The sequence below is a fragment of the Lissotriton vulgaris genome, chromosome 6, assembly GCF_964263255.1.
Source record: "Lissotriton vulgaris chromosome 6, aLisVul1.2, whole genome shotgun sequence".
In the NCBI taxonomy this organism is placed as follows: domain Eukaryota; kingdom Metazoa; phylum Chordata; class Amphibia; order Caudata; family Salamandridae; genus Lissotriton; species Lissotriton vulgaris.
The window spans coordinates 1803929907-1803951557 of record NC_141694.1 but is presented as its reverse complement, the minus strand read 5'-3'; the positions used below and the strand labels follow the sequence as shown (position 1 = coordinate 1803951557).

The 21651-nt window shown below is 46.1% G+C and overlaps 1 long non-coding RNA gene across 2 annotated transcripts in view; it reads left to right on the top strand.

The window, feature by feature from the left end:
- The window catches only part of LOC147709540 (uncharacterized), a 79805-nt gene extending 62556 nt beyond the window's left edge, over positions 1 to 17249 (top strand). For both annotated transcript variants that reach the window (XR_015296703.1, XR_015296702.1), the window contains exon 3: positions 16829 to 17249. This is a non-coding gene — a long non-coding RNA (uncharacterized LOC147709540). The remainder of the gene's footprint in view (positions 1 to 16828) is intronic.
- The last annotated feature ends 4402 nt before the right edge of the window (positions 17250 to 21651 follow it).

The following is a 21651-nucleotide window of genomic DNA, read 5'->3' as shown; positions in this document are numbered from 1 at the left end:
TACTAGTATAATATGACAATTTAATAATGTCCTACAGGTAGGGAGAAAAATGGAACAGTTCTAATAAACAATTGCATATAAGTTGCTTTAAACGGCAATAGGGCAATATCACAGGCAAGAGTGCTTTATTAACAAAAGAAGAAAGAGAGATAGAAAGACGTAAACCCACAGATTAATAATTACCTAATTAGGAATGAGGACTAACCCTGGCCACGGGTCAGTTTGGAAAGACGGGGACAAGGACCCTCAAGTATTGGCATACCAGAATGCGAGCAGGTACAGCTCACGGACAGTCAGGACAGGATACCCCTCAGCTTTGGGTCAGGGCTGGGCTCACCAAGGTACGACCAACACCCACAGCTTCGGATGCAACGCCTGCGTTACCCCTCTCTGCAAGTAATCCGCCAGTAACCCCGATTGGGTTTTCGAATTTCCCCAGCAAAGTGCTTCGCCAGCACTTAGCACTATTTCCACCCCTAGGAGTTTGTGGAAAGTATGGACAGAGTGCTCCGCAGCACTCTAGATTGAGCACCTATAGAGTTCGTAGGGTCAGTGACAGGTCTGCTACTCGGACAAGTCGGACGATTTCTCTATGCAATACCAGGCCAATTATATGGTTTGGGGACCCTTAGACCACCCACTAATGTTGCAAGTGACAGTTTCCCACATTCTGATTGGTCAGGAGAGGTGATTTGGTCATTGTCACCTCCTAGAATTCAGTGTTCCCATCATTACTATTAAATTTTGCACACCCGCCCCTTGGGTTCACGTTCCCAGGCATAGGAATACAGAAGACAATACAAGTGCATAGCATATAGCAACAGTGTTGCTTCGGTCAAGGTAGAATTCAGTCTCCTGGAGAGGGTTCCCAGGCGCATCGGGCTTCAGGAGCCAGCTGGCTTGTTTTAGCTTCTGCGCAGTGAGGTTTCTCCCAGGTCACATGACAGGTTTCAGAGGAGCCTCAGCATGGCGTCGCTCATGTTTTTCCCCAGCCCCCAGAGACGCGATACATGAAAAGTAAGCGAGAACAAAGTAGAATCTTACATAAAAATGATCACACTGTATACCGTGATAGATTTTAACACACCCCTTACTTTATAATATCTATAGTATTAAAGTTTAGTGCGAAAAGACAGATAGGCGAAAGCAGCGGTAGCAAGCAGAGAGCGTGGTGAGAGACAAGCGGCCATATTTGCATCAGTGCGCATGAGCAATACAATCCCTCCAAAATGCGAGTGCGTCACATCACATGGGTATGACCGACGCATGCGCAGACTGGATTTCTGCGAAGCAGCCATTTCCATAGTGCTAGCATTGTTAGGATGAAAAGACACACAGGCAAGCCTCTCGGGGACTCCCGCGTGTTGGGGAAAATGCTAAATAAACGACGGACAGTTGGATTAATATGATTATAAGATAGGCGAGGTTCATGAATAAGAGCAAGTCGCTTTACGTGCGAATCCTTGCTCCATCAATCCCCTCTTTGATGATATTTACTATCATTACTACATTAAGTAAACAGATGCCAACTTTCATTCTTCCATATCATTCATTTCGATCTCAACAAACTTATTGTTGATTTTTCTTTCGGCTTCTCTATGAGAGTGGTGATTCTTTGCCTTTTTGTAGATTTGATTCCTCAATTCCTCTAATTCTAACTCATCAATATTTCTCTTCACTCCTCTCTTATTCACAGTGTACTTCTTTTTACAATTTTGACATTTACAGCAGATGAATATGATCAGTGCAACCACACCTATTCCAATTATTGGCATCAGTATTTTCCACAGAAGATTTCTACCTAGGTTAGAAAACCAACTACCTATAGAGGAGAGACCTCCAGTCAGTCTCGTCCAGGCACTGTCAACCTCCAATGGTTTGAGTTTGTTTTCCAAATTCGTTATGTTCTTCACATATCTTTTAAGTTCGATACTTTTGTCAGGTATATAGGTGCAACAATGTTGCGCCTTCAGCATTCTACAGACTCCGCCCTCTTTTGCCAATAAGGTGTCAAGAGCAAGGCGATTCTGCAAAACCATTGATCTGATCGCAACCCTTTCAGTATTTACCAGCAGGAATCCAGCAGCAGTGTCAGTGGATAACCGATCCACTACTGTAGATAATTTGCAGATTCTGTGAGTGTTTAGAACTACCCCCATTCCAGGTATCAGTGCACTAAAAATATCACCTATGATTTCTCCTACACTCTCACGTTTACTACGCACTATGCCATTAGTGTCTTCATCATTGCTTCCAGCAGCATTATTCACATGGTATATTTTCGGGAAAACAATGCCAAAGTAGCAGCTTCCATACCAGTGATCCGGCAATTTAAAATAAGCCTTGTTCCCACATATATAATATATTCCGGGAAACACAGGTTCTGACCCATTTTTGAAACCCCAACCTCCAATTACCTTATAATTATGTTCACACTCGCTGGAACCAATGAATACATTGTTATAATATTCTGTCCTTTCTCTATGGAGACAAAGTTTTCCTTTCCGTTCAAAATCCAGCAACAAAGCAGGATTAGCTTTGCCTTGTGAGGTGTTATCCATATGTTCTGCCCACCTAGGGACTCTATCTTTCTCGTCATTTGCCTTTTTCTGAAACTTTTCCCTCCTTCTGTCTGCCATTTTTATGAATATCTTTTCCTGCTCTTGCAAGGAACAGGTCAGATTAGCTTGTCTTGCTTCATTTAAGTCTATGTCACCTATAGTCAGAAAATATTCTCCCATATAACGGGTTACCTCGCTCCTAACATGTACAAGGTTCAGGTGTCCCCTAATAGGAAGTTCAGAAAAGATTACGTCAGCATTTGAATAGTAGTACTGTAAAGTGCTTCTATAAAATAAGCTAGCTAATATACTGCAGGAAATTCCATAGGTTAGGGGTAAATGGTGATATGTCACACCTTCAGCTCCAGAAGTGGGTAGCTTCATGCAGAAATAACAATCTTCTATTTCCATAGCCTCTACATAATGCACTAAAAGGTTAGCGAAAACATTTAAATGCGTCCTGTTTTTCATCTTGTGAAAATGTAGTCCACCCTCATCTGATGCTTCTAATTTTGGTTGTGTGTGTCTCAGACTAACTGGGTTGTCACGTCGTTCTAAGCTTCGTGGTGTTTCTGCAGTCTGTACAACGTCTGCGTCTAATACTTCAGGTTCAGTAGGGGACAAGTTAGGATCTTTACTTATCATAAAAGGTATAAAGACTGTTAGTCCTATCCACATCACTATTAACATAGCTACACTACATAAGCATATTTTACAGCAAGTTTTACAACACCCAAATCTGGACCTTCCAGCTACGGTTGAATCAGACATTTTAGCTTACAGGTGGCTTTTGCAACCCCTCTTTGTTTCTTTACACCAAAGGCTCACTCGGGTTTTTCTCAAGGAGGGTCTTCGTCTGAACTCCGATCAGTTATGGACTCTTCGTCACTTTTACCACTGTGGTGGGGCTCATCAATTTCTTCCAATACCAAGTATGTCCATTCAGGGTTCCGATACAGCCTGTTCTGTTTCTTTACCCTGTCGCTCTTTCTCAGCGACTTGCCTCGGGCTGCTTTTCTTTCACTTTCAGCCCTCTTTCGGTCTTTTAGTTTCTCTTCGACTGTCTTTATTCGAAGTCTTAGTCTTTTGATGTATCGGGGTGCACCTTTGTCTCTGTGACTTCCAGTGGTCGAGGAAACTTGGCCTTCCTCGTGTACTCTTTTTATTTCACTTCGTTGTGGCACTTCTGTATCATCAGAGTCTATTTCCCTTCCTGTCTGACTAGTTCCAGGTCTTTCATCTATTTCTTCTGCCTGGTCCCTAAGCTGGCCCTGTTCAGGTTGGAGTTGTATTTGCTCTTTACTTTCAGGTGACTTTGTTTCTACTTCCTGAACATGTTCATATATATCTATCTGTTCCTGTTCATGCACTCCGACCTCTTCACTTTCTTCCGCATGAACTTCAGCTTTGACCACTATCTGTCCCTTTCCAGACTCCGGAGTCTCAGGAGGAGTGTTGATGTCTTGATATGTCCCTACTTGGCCTACTTCCTGATCAGGTGTGATGTGAGTCTCGTTGACCTGACCTTCGTCCTCTAGTTCTGTCTCACCTGGACTATCCCACTCATTGTCTAGGTAGGAATATTTCCGGGTTCGTATTGGATCATGAACCTGGTCGTCGGCAGGGTACCAATCAACGTCTCGACTTGTGCTCGGCAGTTCGATGTCAGCGAGATCTGGACTTTCTTCGGGAGTCTCCTCAGCTGGGCTGCCTTCAGCTTCAGTCGCGTTTTCTCCAGTTACCCGCTTTGTGTGGCTGGCATGGATCCACTTCGGAACACCAGCACACTTCACAGCAGTCGTAGTGACAAGGATCACTTGTCTTGGCTTTCCCCACTTTGGTCCAAGGCAACTCTTCCGGGTGTGTTTCTTTAGCACCACCCAATCGCCTGGTTGCAGTTTATGTGCTGGAGTCTTGGGCCAGTCGTCAGCTGTCTCTCCAATCTGGTGAGAGAGAGAACGCACTTGGTCACCCAGCAGCTTGCAGTATTCCAGTACCAAATCATCAGAAATGCTTAGCAGTTTGTGTCCAGGTACCCAAGCCTGTCGCATCACTCTCCCCATCAGTACTTCGTGGGGACTCAGGCCTGTTTTTCGATTCGGAATACTTCTCAAACTCATCAGCACAAGGGGCAAAGCTTCTATCCAGTTCATTTTGGTGGCATCACACATCTTCGCCAATCTGGACTTGATTGTGCCATTTATCTGCTCAACTACCCCAGAAGCCTCTGGGTGGTATGCACAGTGCAGCCTTTGCTTCATCTTAAATGCCGCACAGAGTTCTTCTAGGACATCGTTGGCAAAATGCCCACCTTGGTCTGTTTCAATCGTCTCAGGAATTCCAAACCTAGGTATCAACTCTCTAAGCAATAGTTTGGCTACTGTCAGGGCGTCATTTTTCTTTGCTGGGTAGGCCTCCACCCACCTGGACAACAGGCAAACTACGACCAGGACATATCTATATCCTTTATACCTGGGCATGGTTATAAAGTCTGCTTGCATCCTGACAAAGGGACCCACTGCCTTTCCAATGGTACTCTGTTCTACTACAGTCCTCTTTCCTGCATTGAATTGCTGACACACTAGACACCTCTGGCAAAGCCTTTCTGCCTGGTTCCTGAACTTTGAGTTATAGAACACTTTGTCAAACACACAACACATTGCGTCCCTTCCCATATGTGTGGGTTCATGTATCATCCTGACCATGGGATCTATCAGGCTGTCGGGCAGTACAGGCACCCCAGTTGAGTTTACCACCACACCATCATTCCTTACTCGGCATTCATTCGCCCTCCACCTGCCTTTTTCTTCCCTGTCTGTTGCTTGTTGTAAGTCTTTCAATTCATCCCACGTTGACACATTATCAAACAACATCAGTTGGCAGCTGTTTCCGCCCCATAACCCAATTTGGAGGGACATTTGGTGTCGGGCACAAAACTGTACGATTTGGTCAGCGTATCGGTTTCCGGCTGTCACATCATCATTTCCGGATCTGTGAGCCGCACACTTGACCACAGCCAATTCTTTGGGCAATTGAATAGCTTCCAGTAAGTCTTGTACCACCTTTCCATTCCTGAAAGGGGTACCTGAGGAAGTCATGAATTGTCTTTGTAACCATAGTTGGCCGAAGTCATGAACAACCCCATAACAGTACTGGCTGTCGGTGTAAACAGTTATTCTTTTATTTTTACCCCTCTTACATGCTCTTGTCAACGCGATGAGCTCTGCGACTTGTGCAGATTTCAATTCGCATAGGTAAGAGGCTTCCAGGGTGTTTGTCAATGTGACTACAGCATAGGCAGCGCACAGACCTCCACTCTCATGTCTTAAACACGAGCCATCCACAAAGATTGTAAGATCCCCATCAATCAAAGCTATTTCACGGATGTCAGGACGGGGCTTAGTACTGAATTCTGTTAGATCAATGCAGTTATGTTCCACTTCATCCTCAGCATCTACATCCAGAGGAACAGGTAACAACGTTGCAGGGTTCAAGATGTTGCACCGAGAAATTGTTACATTCTCAGCACCAATCAAAATTCTTTCATACTTAGTCAGCCGACTAGGTGTGAGATACTGGGTCTTGGTTCTTGTCAGTAGGATTACAACAGAATGTGGAACATATACGGTGACAGGATGTCCCATGACAATATTCTCACTCTGTTCTAGACTGATGCAAGTAGCAGCTACTGCTTTCAGGCATCCGGGTAATCCAGCAGCCACCGGATCTAGGGTGGCTGAAAAATAAGCCACGGGACGTCTGACCAGCCCATGCTCCTGGGTCAGGACTGAGAGAGCGCAATTTTCTCTGGTGTCACAGAACAGCTCAAAGTTCTTGGAATAATCAGGCATACCCAATGCAGGAGCGGTACATAGGCAATTCCGTAATGTTACCCAAGCGGACATGCTTTCACTGTCCCAACTGACTGGGTCTTCTACTCCTTTCTTGGTCATTTTTATCAAAGGCTTTGCCAGAGCTGCGAATCCTACAATCCATTGCCTGCAGTACCCCACAACTCCCAGGAACATTCTCACCTCTTTCTGAGTTCGGGGTAGTTACATTGCTTTAATTATTTTGATCCTTTCTGTAGTGACTTTTCTGATCCCTTTCTCTATCTGGTGCCCCAGATATTTTACCGAGTTTTTACAGAACTGTAATTTGTCAGGCGACACTTTATGTCCTCCTTTTCCTAGGTGATTCAGCAAGGCGATGGTGTCTGTGACACAGTCAGTTTGGGTTTTAGATGCCACTAACAGGTCATCTATGTACTGCACCAAAACAGACTCTCTTGGCAGGACTAGAGATTCAAGGCATTTCTTTAAGATCTGGTTGAAAATCGATGGACTTTCAGTGTACCCTTGAGGGACACGATTCCAGACATAGATATGGCTGTCAAATTCAAAACTGAAAAGGAACTTGCTTTCTGGATGCAATGGAATAGAAAAGAATGCATGGCACAGGTCAATGACAGTGAACCATTCCGCATTCCAAGGAATCTGGTATAGTATCACTGCAGGGTTGGGCACAATGGGACAGCAAGGTACAACAATTTGGTTTACCTTGCGTAGGTCCTGCACTACCCGGTATTTTCCACTAGGCTTTTTAATCCCAATGATGGGTGAGTTGCAGGGACTGCTCATTACTTCTTGTATGATTTCTGCTTCGAGTAACCTGTTAATTTCAATTGCGACTCCTGCTTTTACTTCTGCACTCATTTTGTACTGTCTTGTTCTGGGGTATACAGCATTTGTTTTTATAGCTATTTTAACTGGGTCCACATTTGCCATTAAGCCTACATCCTTTCCTGTGAAATCCCATACCTCAGGTATTACTCTCAACTGGAGCTCTTCAGGTAAGTCTTCAACAGACAAGGTTTTAATATCAGTGTCAGGTCTCACTAACATCAGTTTATACAAGCCATCTCCATCAGGGGTCTGAATTTCGACACCTTTTGGTGTGCAAAAGATGGTGCAGTTCATTTTGCACAACAAATCACGTCCTAACAGGTTCACAGGACTGGAATCACAGACCACAAATCTGTGCATTTCTTTAAAATTTCCTATAGAGATTTCCATAGGTTCAGTTATTGGAGTACTTATTATTTGATTGGAGACACCCACTACTTGGATTGCTTCTCCCGAGAGGGGTAGGTTAGGAACATCCACTGTTCTCACAGTGGACCGGGTAGCACCAGTGTCCAACGTCTTTTCCCTCAATCTTTCCTTCAATGTATGGTCCAGTCTGGTCTACCGGTAAGGAGGCGCCAAGCACGCACTCCTTGTCCTCCCCTCTCAGGCCCCGTCAATCTTGTTCATCACAGAGGAAAGAATCGTTTAACAGGTACTGTGGAATTGCTGCATTGCTTTCATTCTCTCCTTCCCATATTTCCGCCCTTTCATTCTGCTGGCCTTGATTCTTATAATTCTGTCTAGGAGCGCGAGGTACTGGAGGTAGCTTTACCTGTTGTTCGTTCTTTCTTGTCCCCTCTTTCTGCACCTGTGGATTTAAACCATTTATAGGGGCATTACCGGCCTGTAGGTGTGGACACTCGTCTCTCCAATGCCCTATCTGGCCGCATCCGTGGCAAGGAAACTTTTTCATAGCTTCTTCCCGACTCATTTTTGCACGGGGATTCCCTCCTCCCCCAGCATTGGTACTTTGGGTATTATTATTAGAATTCAATTTACTTAACTGCTTTTCTTGCTGTTCAGCCAATTTCACTTGTGCCCACATAACCTTCTCCTTGAGGGCTTTCTTTTTATTTTCGATCTCATCTTCGCAGTATTTTGCGTACTTAAGGACATCATCTATGGGCTTTCCCTGCCAACTTATTTTATTATCTCGAATCCATTGGGATATTTCAGGTCTTAATCCTAGCACGAATCTGTAACTGAAATGGGTCATGTCCTTCATGTCCACATTATCGATTCCACTGTAAGTTTTGAATACTTGCAGTAACCTTTCATAAAAGGAATGGACAGTTTCATCACGCTCTTGGGTAGTTCTATCTATCCTGGTCCAATCTGTTTCCTTTGCTGGCACCTTTTTCTTGAGGTAGTGTATGACTTGATCATACTTCCTCATTACTTCAGGCGAGGAAGCTCCTGTTTTGTCGTCTCTTGCATATTCCTCACTGGGCCAATCAATTTCAATTTTGCAGTCAGTCCACAAATCTACAGGAACCACAATGTCGAAAAACCCATCCAGGTCTTTCAAGAGACATTTCTGAACCTTTACGAAACGTTCGACCTGTCTGTACCAGTCGACTGGTTTCTCCCGTAATTTCGGGAAGTCATTAGTAAATGACACAATATCCTGTCGGGACCAAGGGACATGGACATATTTTCCCCCCGGGACCTCTCTCATGGGACACAATTTTTCTGCGGGAGTTACTTCTTTCAGCACATATTCTGAAGCCTGGGATTTTGCCCTGCTGTCTTCCTTTTTCTTTGCCCACCGGGTTCTCCATTTCCCTACATCCCCCCATTTCTGTAAGAGTTTTAATAATTCTTTTATCTGGATCTGTTTTCCTACCACATTCAAGCTCTCTAAGTCTTTGTCCGAAAAATCTACTCTGTAGGGTTTCTGAAGGATTTTGGAGCGACTGACATCGATTCCCATTTCTGTGGCGGTGTCCATCAATATCTCATGGAGCAATCTAGCATTCCGGGTGAGGTTTTTACTGATGAACAGTAACTCTTCTTCGCTGAAGGAGTTTAAACGGTCTAATCCTACATTTCCAGCCATCATTTCCTCTATTTCTATTCTTAGTTTATAGATTTCTAATGGTTTTGGTTGGGGAGTGGTCTCTTTCTCCAACTCTTTGGTCCATCTGTCTAATTCTTCTGGAGATACTACTGTGGCACTCCTAACCCCAGACGTACTTTCAATCAGAACCTCTTTTGCCTTACTCTGACTTCTTGCCCCTGGCATGCTAGGTCTAGATTCCCTAATGGGCATATCCATCAGAACCACTGATTCGCACTCACTTTCTTGATCATCATCTATGAGTACTTCTTTTCTCGGGGGTGGGATGCTAGGAGTTGGCATTATTGGAGAGATAACAGGAGGACGAGGACTAGCCAGGTTATCCCTATAAAGAGGAATAGCGGGTCCAATGGTTACTGGGATAGTCAGGGAATCTGGATGGGGATGTATCTGGGCTATGGTCCGGACCAAATCATCTCGCTGTCTAGCCAGGGCTTCCTTCTCTTGTTCTCGCAAAGCCTTTTCTGCGGAATTGTCATGCAATACTTGGGGTACCAAGGGAGGATAGATACTTGGGGCTGTTGGGGTAACCAACCGAGGTGGGCCTTCTCCAAATGGCTAATAATTTGGGACCGTAGATCTAGGTCTGCAAAACCCATCCCCTTCACTGGTTTTACTATCCATACCCGTTCCATCTGTCTCGCTATCCCTCCGACATCTGGGATATTTTGCAAACGGGTTTGGTGAACTTAAAGGCTCTGATTCTGCTACATAGGGAGGTGGGTTTTTCATCAACAAATCTTCTAGGTGCTCATCTTCTGAGTCCCCTACGGGCATTAAGTGATGGGTTTTTTCTTTACATTTCCCTTTCCCTTGTTCTAATACCCCCATCATTGGAAACAATCCCTCCACCATCATGCTTTGTCTCCAATTTTTCATTTTCTGCTCTTTGGTTTCTCTATGGACCCTCGGATACCATTTGCTTACTCCCTTGTCCATCCGGGGTCTATCTCTTTCCAGGGCCTCAATTTCCCATTCTTCTAGGGCCTCGTACTGGGTTAATCTGGGTCTGGGATGTAATTCATTCATGCGGGTCCTCAAGTTAAACAGGATTCTGCCATTAAACGTACCATCAATAGGGAATGCTAGGACTCCGTCATCTGCAGTATACGTTGCCCAATTCTTTAGCCATACACAGGTATGATACCCTTTTCAAACATCATGAAGGAGGCAGGAGTATTCGGTGGAGGAATGATCACACCCTCCCTCGTTCTAATGGGCTTGTCTGTTTTAAAAAAATTCTTTACCTTGTCGGCAAATGACATTTTTTTTTTTATTCCATACATCATGTGCGGTCTACCTCGTATAATCTGTTCCTTATAGAAGCCTGAGTTTTGTGGATTAGGTAAGAACTCAGGATACCACATATGCCTTTCCAGGCTCGCTTCTAACTCGGCCTGATTAATTTTGTTTACCTTTGTACTTCCAATGCTAGCGCAACTTTTATTTTGTAGAAACCAATCAACACTGTGAATACAAAAATCCTTGTCCAATGGGTGCGTGGCCTTTCGCGAGACCAGGTCTCACGCTCCGGCACTCACCCCTCCCTTACAAATTCAGCTTCACTACACACCCGCTGTCTTGACCAATACCAGCGCGGCACGGAGTGACGTCAGAGCAGTCTTCCGACCGACTCCCTCCTTCACAAGGTAACGGAAACTTTTAATTTTTCCTAAAGTGCGAGTGCAAATCTTAGTTAACAACACACAACGTTTGCCACTGTGTCTGAGTGTTCTAAATAGATAGAAAAACTTTCTCTCACTACAAGTAAACCACTTCTGTCTACTTTTCATTCACTCCGGATAGACTTCTTTGCCTAACCCCTCACACGAGCAATATAGAACATGTTATTCTCCTGACTCATCCACTTCTTTCCGGGATATATACTGAGCCAGGATTTCACCAGCGTACTAATTTACTTACCATTCAAGCCTCGGAGACCCTATTACTCCTCCCACATGTGACCCTTACTAGGTGATATCACAAGGGGAGTTTTATACAAAGGACTCGTAGCTATCAATTATACAGATGCAAAAAAGATCCTGATTAGTGCTTCCAGGTATTCCTAACCCTGCACTAATGACTCACAACAAGTGACTTTTCCAGCTAACCGGATTCTGCTCACCGTTAGCTATATACCTCCCCGGGGATTCGGACTACACTGAACGCTTACAAACAGTTCTTTGTTAATACGACATATAACACTTATAGCAGCAATGCAAAAATCATATACATTTACATATAAAACCTTAAAACATTGCAAAATATTTGAATCAATGCGGTAGAAAATCAGCAGCACATTTTATTTTCACGGTTTGTTCATCAACTATCCTGTCTACCTATTTTAACTAGTCCAAACCATAGCTCTGCTACCAGAAAATTACTGATAGAGCGCGCAGGTCACCCGGGTCACTGAGTTTACCAATTTTCCACGCACTGAGCCCAGGCGTGCCTACAAGTGACAATATTCCTGCGTGAACCGGGTGAAGTACTTAGCACGCTACTATGAGTAATTCGGGGGGTGACTTCACACCACTGCTGATCATGTACCTGACTTACCACAGGCACATTACTCCTGACGGATCAGGAGCTAGCAGGGAATAGGGGACAGGATTCCTAGAGAAAAAACACTTTATAAACCAAATAGATTTATCCACACTATATACTGTAAAATGACCACAGACACTTGATGAGTTTAAAAGTTTATCCAGAGATTTCAGAATGAATATGCCAAGATGATAAGCCAAATACACAGTAATACATCAAGTGTTATCATTAATGCCACAATGTAACTATGGATTAGGGCAAACACAATTAGAACAATTGGGAAAACTGCGGAGTAATGAGCTATTCACCGCAAACTTTAAACTAGGGCAAGGGACATGAACAGGAACTAAAATGAGTACTTAAACTAGGCTAGTTATTCTATTCTTACTGAATTTCACTGCAATCATGAATAAGGGAAGGGGAAAAATGGAACATACTAGTATAATATGACAATTTAATAATGTCCTACAGGTAGGGAGAAAAATGGAACAGTTCTAATAAACAATTGCATATAAGTTGCTTTAAACGGCAATAGGGCAATATCACAGGCAAGAGTGCTTTATTAAGAAAAGAAGAAAGAGAGATAGAAAGACGTAAACCCACAGATTAATAATTACCTAATTAGGAATGAGGACTAACCCTGGCCACGGGTCAGTTTGGAAAGACGGGGACAAGGACCCTCAAGTATTGGAATACCAGAATGCGAGCAGGTACAGCTCACGGACAGTCAGGACAGGATACCCCTCAGGTTTGGGTCAGGGCTGGGCTCACCAAGGTACGACCAACACCCACAGCTTCGGATGCAACGCCTGCGTTACCCCTCTCTGCAAGTAATCCGCCAGTAACCCCGATTGGGTTTTCGAATTTCCCCAGCAAAGTGCTTCGCCAGCACTTAGGACTATTTCCACCCCTAGGAGTTTGTGGAAAGTATGGACAGAGTGCTCCGCAGCACTCTAGATTGAGCACCTATAGAGTTCGTAGGGTCAGTGACAGGTCTGCTACTCGGACAAGTCGGACAATTTCTCTATGCAATACCAGGCCAATTATACGGTTTGGGGACCCTTAGACCACCCACTAATGTTGCAAGTGACAGTTTCCCACATTCTGATTGGTCAGGAGAGGTGATTTGGTCATTGTCACCTCCTAGAATTCAGTGTTCCCATCATTACTATTAAATTTTGCACACCCGCCCCTTGGGTTCACGTTCCCAGGCATAGGAATACAGAAGACAATACAAGTGCATAGCATATAGCAACAGTGTTGCTTCGGTCAAGGTAGAATTCAGTCTCCTGGAGAGGGTTCCCAGGCGCATCGGGCTTCAGGAGCCAGCTGGCTTGTTTTAGCTTCTGCGCAGTGAGGTTTCTCCCAGGTCACATGACAGGTTTCAGAGGAGCCTCAGCATGGCGTCGCTCATGTTTTTCCCCAGCCCCCAGAGACGCGATACATGAAAAGTAAGCGAGAACAAATTAGAATCTTACATAAAAATGATCACACTGTATACCGTGATAGATTTTAAAACACCCCTTACTTTATAATATCTATAGTATTAAAGTTTAGTGCGAAAAGACAGATAGGAGAAAGCAGCAGTAGCAAGCAGAGAGCGTGGTGAGAGACAAGCAGCCATATTTGCATCAGTGCGCATGAGCAATACAATCCCTCCAAAATGCGAGTGCGTCACATCACATGGGTATGACCGACGCATGCGCAGACTGGATTTCTGCGAAGCAGCCATTTCCATAGTGCTAGCATTGTTAGGATGAAAAGACACACAGGCAAGCCTCTCGGGGACTCCCGCGTGTTGGGGAAAATGCTAAATAAACGACGGACAGTTGGATTAATATGATTATAAGATAGGCGAGGTTCATGAATAAGAGCAAGTCGCTTTACGTGCGAATCCTTGCTCCATCAATATCTCTGGCCAGGTGGTTTGTAAAGGTCACCAGAAGTCTGAGATGGGAATGATAAGGTCAGCATCTACAGTGACGCTCAGCTGTATATGTGGAAGAGCTCAGCTCTATCTGCCCAGGGCAGCAGCGCTTTTTATGCCGGAACTCATCTCTGGCTCAATGAAAGATATTACCAACGGGTTCACAGCCTCTGCTCTAGCTGTTCATGGGTCCATCACTGTATATGCAGGGACTTGGCTGCATCTGGGATGGAGCTTAGCTTTATCTACAGATTAGTGAGATGATGAGGTCTGTTTGTGGCAGGGCTCCACTGTCTCTGTATGCACAAGAACCTACTGCTCTGTGTGCAAGAACTCCTTTCCAAAACAGTGAAAGTGAGAATCAGGGTTTGGGAGTGTGTATGATTGGCAGAGGGAAGTTAGCGGATGGACTCCGCCTAGGAGTGCGCTTCGCGTAACCTGCTCCGTCAACTGCCTATGCTCTCAGGGTTTAGAATTAACCCGCATGTTTACCTGATGTGTTGGCGATACACTGTAGCCACCCACGGTAATCTCCAGTGAGTTAGAAAGGAGAGGTGATTCAGTGGGGCATCCTGCGCCATATCAGGCCTGGGAAGGTTTGCAGCACCTACCCGCAGCACCCAGCGGCTCATAGAGGAGGACGATGCGGCCGCATAACTGAAACTGTGGCAATGGACCTGGAGGGCCCTGCAGTAGCAGCAAAGTCAGTGTTGGCTTCGGCGTCACCCCTGCAAGTGGTTCAGGGTGGACGTACATCTGACGCCGCTCCTGCCTCACTGCTGAGGAAACCAATCTTGAGGTTACTTGATCTGGCAGACCAGCGGGCTTACTCCAGTCCTGCATCTCAGAGAACTCCACTCCGGTCTCTGAAATGCCAGACACGTTGCTCAGCGCTGTGCACAAAGACTGAGGAACTAACACAACTTCTTAAACCACCCTGGAAGTAACTGAGGGCCAGAAGTAGGTCGCCCAATACCGGTCGGTAACGGCCGAAATTACTGAATTTCGGCCGTTACCGACCGGTATTGGGCTTTCTAAATGTAGGTGGTATTTTTTTAGGATTCAGTATTTTACCGAATCGGTAATTTAAGGATTCGATACAATACCGAATTCTTAACATACCAATTCGGTAAATTACCGAATCCAGGATGTAGGGAGCACTCAAGTTGGTGCATTCCTCAGTTAAGTATTCGTTATTTACCACCAAGTACAAGTTGGTGGTAAATAATGAAAACCTTTGAAAAAGCATTTTTTTTTGCATTTTCAACAGTGCGATGTGGCAGACATACATGCCCTTAGGGCATGTATGTCTGCCACATGTGCACCCATATACAATTGAGGGGTGCAACAGGGTGTGAAAGTGACACCCTGCCACCCTTCAATGTTTTCCCCCTTTTACCGAATCTGTATTTACCGATTTGGTAATTGCCATTCATTCCTATGGGCCTCCGAATCGGTAAATACAGATTCGGTAATTACCGAAACTTACCGATTCGGTAATTTTAATGAAAAATTACCTACATCCCATTTACCTATTCTTAAATACCAAATCGGTATGATTCGGTATTTAGGAATAGGTAAATTGAGATTACCTACATCTGACCCTGAATGTTTAATCACCACTGGGATGAGAACCAGGAACATGATTCCCAGGAGGCAACTGGGACAGACAGCCTGAGTCAGTCAAATGATCTACAACAAGGTATGGGACAGACTGATATTTTGATATGTCAAAACACTACTGGGCCCTGCGGAAACTCTCCCTCTGTATCACTGTTACCCCAACATTTGGTAGGGAGCAACGGGAAGGGAAAACTACCCGATGCCATGGACACCAATGTGGGAGCAGAATGCCTGGTACATTCAGGACCATCTAACCTGGAGGCGGTAGTAATTTCAATTGTGCCAGACCCAGAAGTAGTGATGGTGCACCCCGTAGTGCCTGTCACTGCACCAGATGTTTCGGTTGATAACACAGGGGGGTCTATAGAACTGACTGAGGTCTTGAGGCCTAATGCTACAAAAGCCAGCGCCCCGGGCAATAAGCCACGTAGAGTCAAAGGAGGGAAAGGTCTGAGGTGCTGCACAATAGCTCCATTTCGACATGCTCAAAAGAGGGGTGCAAGGCTAGCACCTTCCCTAAGTGGGTTACTACTAAGGGAGAAGTTAGAGCCATCATTTGTTGGCTGTCCAATACCAGCAATGCAGTGCATGAAACAACCGTTACAATGCATGCATCATAATGCATGCCATTACCCCCCATGTCGTTACCACACAAAAGCTTTGTTGCAGGGGGTAGAAGGTGTTGGATTTAACTCCAACATCCTCCCTACTGTTGCACGCCCTGGAATTTGGAATGGTAAATTATACTGTTCCAACTTCCAGAGCACCCCCTACAGCAAGTCGGGGTAAAGATTTGCACTGTAACTGTATCATACGTGAAGGGGGAAGGCTTGGATCTTAAAGCCTATGTGGTCACATTATTTCAGCAAGCATTCCCTGGTCTTGCCTACTCGGACATGGACTCACAGGTTCAGCGGACACATAGACTTCCAATGTCGGTAACCCAGGGAGCCCGAGCCAAGTCGTCATATTCAGTCCAGTGGCGCCGAGGTGAGTTAGCTGGACTCAGACTTGAGTTCATGGACTCCAAGAACAGGCGCCCTGAGAAACTGTTGCAACCACAAGAGGAGCTGCCCAACCGGCCACACCCTCCACGATATCGTTCCAGCACAATCAGGATGTGCAATAACAGGGGAGCAAACTGCCACAGCTCTAAAACGAGGGGCTAACCGCTACAACGGTTAAGAAAATTATTGTATGTGTGTTGCTCTGTGAACATGTGTGCAGGTATGTCATGTGTCTTGGGATGAACAATTCAAAAACCAAACCTCTTGCCTTTGTCAACACTTGCTCTGAAATGGCCTTTTGACGTGAATAATTGATGCAAAACGGAGCACAGGAATGTAGATTGTTTCAAACATTAATGAGTTCTTCCATCTTTGTCTGTTCATTACTTCCCCAGGTGCGCCTACATTTACGGTCTCGCAGCCGGCGCCACCCAGACCTTCTACTGCCATGGATTGGTCGGTCGTTATGTCAACGTCGTTATACGAGACAACGGAGGGGTCCTCACGCTTTGTGAAGTGCAGGTCTTTGCTGAACCGGAATCATACAAGCAAGCCGAATAAGGGCCTTTCTTCAAGACAGTCATACTCAATACATTTACAGATATAATTGAGTATTGGAGTGCTACTTTCTCAATGTATTGAATACAAAGCAATATTTCTGCAATTGCTGATGCATGAACTGCTAATTGCCTCACTAAAATGATTGCTCTTAATTCCTATGTGCTGGATTTCTGTTTGTTAATTTGATTCAAAATATTTTGAAATGTTCAAATATTTCTTTCAGCTTAATTCAATAAATGTTTAATTGTAACTGTTTTTTCATACTGTTAGTGTTATTCTGTAATGCGACCACAAACGGTAAAGGCAATTGTTGGACAGCTGACACACCAAAACCCCACTTTTTCTTGGCTTTGGTATCATTGGTATCAACGGTATCAATAGTAAGTTAACATGTTAACACTGTCACAAGCTATTTGTGTTATTCTGTATTCCTTCACTGCGTGCGTTCGTGTATGTGTGTGTGTGTGTGTGTGTCCTCCAACCAAGCATCAAACATCACCATAAACTGCAGCTTCCTGTATCCCTGCGCTGCCTGCATTCCAGGCATTGGCCTGACGTCAGTAAGGCTGCACAGACCCCCGCCACCTGGCTGCCCCAGCCCCACTGAGACACTGACTCATTTGTACAACTGCTCTTTCCAGGGTATTTGCTGATATGTTCACTGGTACTGACCCAGAACTACCGGACTCCAAAGACACTCATCTCCAAAAAGCGACTTCACCCTCGACATGGAGTACTACAGAACGAAGATAAGAGGCCGGGTTGTGTAATATCTGGTATCCCCTCGGGATCAGGTATCCCCTGGCATTCGGCAGCCTCCGGAGATCTTGCTGATTGGACAGCTCGGACGGGCCCCCAGCAGCCCTGCCCACCTCAGGAGAAGCGAGCCTCGGCTCCAGCAGGCAGGAGCAGCAGCGTACCGAGCAGTTGAAGGAATGCACACAACCCTCTCGCTCTCAGTTATCTTCATTTTTGCTGGCCCTGTAAAGCTACACGTGATCCTGGCCTTCTTCAGTGTGTCTCTCAGTGCCAGGAAACCTTTTCTGGTTTCTACCGTACTCTTCGAGAAGTCTTGGGTGATAATTATTTTTTGTCCATTCCATTTGAGTGTTTGGCTTCTCCTCGCAAAAGCGAAAATGGCGTCGGTATGGTTTGCTCTCAGGGGCCTGCAGATGATTGTTCTTGGTCCCTTCATGTGCTGTTGCTTCATGGCCGGTACCCTATATGCTTTGTCTATTTCGAAAACTTTTTCGAAATGAGGGCCTGTCAGTTTGGGGATTAGGGTTTCAAGTAAAGCTGCGCATGACCCTGCCGCCACTTCCTGGTGTTCTGGCACCCCCAGGATCCTGATGTTCCCCTTTCTGCTTCTGTCATCCTGTTCCGCGAGCATTCTCTGCATATCACTCGATATCTTGGAGATATAGCGTACGTCTCTGTCTGTGGTGACTGCTTTGTCTTCTATGTCACTTATTCTTCTCTCCGCCTCTCCCACTCTGCAGGCAATTCTGTTCTGGTCTGCACGTATTGCAGTGAGTTCTAGTTGAACATTGTCCATAGAGGTCTTGGTGGCCTTGGCCAGGTCATTGGCTTCTGTTATCTTTTTGAAGAGCACATCCATTGCTGCCTCAGTGTTGTGGATGTTCTTCGTTTTGATTGGTGAGTCAACCAGGTCTTTCTTTATTTTTTTGTTGTCGCTGCCCAGTTTGTCTTCTCTGCCGGACATCCTATCAAAGCCTCTTCTTTCCAGGTAGATGGACAGCCTGTCCTTCTTTTGCTGGTCTGCCTGCTGGATTCCCAGGTGTGGGCTGTTGTTTGTAGTACTTATGTGTTTGTCTTTTGTGGTATCCTTTGTGGTGTCCCCAAAGGTGAACCTGCTGGGCCACCTTACTGTCCTTGTTCTTGTTTTCCCGGATGCCAGGGCTTCTGCGGCAATGTTGGGTGTCCGTGTGGTTGATTTGTCTGGCGACCCCCTTATTCATTTCGGGGTTGGCTGTGTAAGCGCCGCTGCTGGTGTCTGTCGGTGTTGTGCACCGCGCTCGTTTGTGATTGTTCCCTGTTGCTTGTCTCTTGGTGCTTGGTGCCCGTTCACCTCCACCCGTACGTTATTGCGGTACAGCCTCTATCATGGTCTGGTAATTGTTGGTATTCCCAGGGTGGTACTGGCCTTGCGAGCTTGCGTTTTGATCAGTATCGCTTGTGGCCTTTTGTTCGCTCCTTCTGCCGTCCCTCTGAGCGTTTGATGCCCACCTTAAGATGGCCACCGTACTCGTTCGGCTTTTTGTTGGGTACCGGGGGTACAGCGTCCTTTGGCCGGTGATAGCCGCTGTTAACCACTGAGTCCTTAGTACGGCAAAACCGCAAAGGCTGCCCCTTGTTGCTTTGTTCTCTGTTCTTTAGACCCCTTGTTGTACCGTGCAGCCGTATGCCCTTCTTAAGATGGCCGCCGCCCTTGCTCTACAACCTGCGTTGTGTGGCTGTTGGTCTGGGTTCTTGGGTTCTTGGGTCCCCCTGCGTTTGGGTCTCGGTCTGGTGGTTGTCAGATTCCGATTGCCGGTGCACCCACGCGGGATCTGGCCCTTCGAGCCTGCGCGCCTTGTTTGTCTCACTTCCTGACGTCGCTGCCTTGTTATTGTACAGTTTAAGATGGCCGCCCTAGGCTGATAGGATTCGGTTTCGCTTTCTCCAGTATCGGAGCTTCAAGTGTTTGCCTGGAAATTGCTTTCCGCGCTCTCTGCCGCCTTTGCCCTTACCTCCGCTCTTGTTTTCAGCGTGCTGAGGAAATCGGGCGCGTTTGGTGGTAGAGTCCGTGTTGCGGTGTCTGCCCACTCTCCTACAGCCTCTTTCAGAGCATCGCCATCTTTGTCCGCCTCCTTCCTTAGTCACTCCCTCAGAGAGACTTACGGTTTATTCCTTCTTCGCTGTTTCTGCGATGGCGCCGGATTTCCTTGCCTTCTGCTCCTTATGTTCCCACGCCTTCTGCACTGCTTCACGTGAGGGATGGGGCTCTTTTTGCTATGTTGCTCGCCGTTTGTTTACCCGGGGTTACGGAGCTCTCAAACTTAGGCAACCGCCTGCGTTGCCATCCAAGCCACGCACACTTTTGACGACCCAGCCGAGCTACGCAGTTACCTCCAGGTACAGGAGCCGGAGGAGATGGAACAAAACAGCCCAGGAACTGCAAAAAAGAAGGGCATCATCGGATGGCTCAGAAACCGGGGAAAAAGGGGAAGCAGGAGGTCGAGGATAGACTCAGCACTAGCACGTGTACCTGAACAACGGCTACCTCAATAAGGCCACCTCAGTTTGCCAAACACAGCGGTGCTCAGACAATCGGGGAAACTGACACTTAAATCATGACCTACAGAACTAACAACCCATCTACCTCAACAAGCGATGTACTCTGCACTACCTCACCACCCTTTTGTCTCTGAAGTAAGACTACTACATACAGTATTATGCAACTCCCAGGAAGTGTTCACTCACGGGCAGGCCCCAGTGATCTGCAAAGAATATCCTTTTAGTGAATGCACAGCACGGAATGGGGCGAGGAGGAATTGACACACCCTGGGGGGCGGGGGGCGGAGAACCGTTGCTGTCGCACATTTACAGTACGTTGACAGGGGGGGGGAAAGGGCCGGGGGGGAGGCCATGAAGCACAGACAATCACATCTTGGGGGAGTTACCTACTCTCTTTTTCCTTCTTTCTTCTATCCCTGCACACATCCCCAGTCCTAATCATACCCCGGAGGGGGGGCTTGAACACTCTAGGTGGGAAATAGTACCGGTGGCCCCACAACTGGAACAAGACACCAACTTAGACACCAGCTCAGGTAGCAGCGATATAACCACTGCACCATGACCACACCCGACACCCCAGGCCTAGCACGGATAGCCGCGGACATAAAGATTGTATCCCTGAATGTCAAAGGCCTCAATCACCCCGTCAAGCGACGGAAGACGCTAGACTACTTAAATAAGTTAAAAGCAGACATATACGTCCTCCAAGAGACCAGAGTCTCCATAGAGTACGCAAACAGGTCAAGGCAAACTGGATAAGCGAGGTAGTGTGCTCACCAGCCGTGAATAAGAAGGGGGGAGTGATCACTATTATTAGCAAGAAAGCAAAGTTCAGGGTCCACGACCACCAAGCTGACACAAAAGGCAGAAGACTACTCACATGCATCAAAAGGGGGGAGGAGACCATGCACATAGCAAACATATACGGGCCCAACGCAACAGACAAAAAATTCTGGGAAGAGGTAGAAAGCGAGCTCAGCAACATCCCAGTGGGGGAACTGCTAATCACAGCTGGAGATATGAACCTAGCGATGGACAACGCCACAGACAGACACCCACACAGACCCAGCCATGCCACGCAAGAACAGAACACACTCAAAAACGTATGCACCAAACTTGCACTATCAGACCCGTGGAGACTACAACACCCCAGCGCCAGAGAATACACATTCTATTTGAACCCCCACAACTCATACAGTAGAATAGATTACATACTCATGTCTGACACACACACACACCTGACGAAATCAACGGAAATAGGCGCACTAACAATTTCAGATCATGCTCACATCTCCCTCTCCATAAGCGGCAAACACAATGAAACACCGAGCCGGAGATGGCGCCTCAATAGCGACATACT